Source organism: Gorilla gorilla, chromosome 15 (genome assembly GCF_029281585.2).
Source record: "Gorilla gorilla gorilla isolate KB3781 chromosome 15, NHGRI_mGorGor1-v2.1_pri, whole genome shotgun sequence".
Lineage (NCBI taxonomy): Eukaryota > Metazoa > Chordata > Mammalia > Primates > Hominidae > Gorilla > Gorilla gorilla.
This window is the reverse complement of record NC_073239.2, coordinates 26,157,065-26,157,883: the sequence shown is the minus strand read 5'-3', so window position 1 is coordinate 26,157,883 and position 819 is coordinate 26,157,065.

Genomic DNA, 819 nt, shown 5'->3' with positions numbered 1-819 from the left:
AATTCATCTGCTGGATATCTCTCAAATCTGTCCATCACTCTCTGTCTCCACCACCATCATTCTGGAGTAAGCCATTATCATGCTGGCCTGGACTACTGCAGTAAACTAACTTGTCTCCTGGAATCCACTGATTCATTCTTCAAGCCATTCTCCAAACTACAGCCAGACAGGACTTTCTTGATTCAAATGTGATATGATCTATATCCCCATACTTTGCTATCAAAAAAAATGAAAATATTTAAGCTAAACACATTAAGAGGTAAATATTTCTAGCCAAGCAAGGAAACATCTGCAAGTGAAAAATTCACAGGTAGTTCATTGAGCAGGGGAAACTCAGAAATGTGTGTGTCAGAAAGGGAGAGTTATGGTGTTTGTGTTAATTAAGCATTGAAAACTAGCACTCTGCATTGGCTAAAGATTGTTCTTTACATAGTTGGTTAAAACAAGTGAGTTCCGTTTTTCATTGGTCATGAAAGAGTCTTCAGTTAGATTCAGTAAGGATCTGATATCCTACGGGCCCCCGGTCACTCAAATTCATGATCCTTTATTAGCTTGACCTGGTTGAATTATCTGTGATGAAACACAGCAGTCAGTTTTAATATTTCTCGTGCAAGTACTACTGTTTGGAAAAACATTTTCACTTACATTTAAGTGAAATTCCCACTCCCAGTATTGCAGGCTTCCCATTATTCTGCAATCTGATTATTTTTACTTCTCCAGCCCAGTCATGGTCCTCCTTAATTCCTGCCCACACTGACCTTGTCTCAACACTCTTCCTTGAATATTTAGTACTCCTTCCTACTACATGAGTACATACTG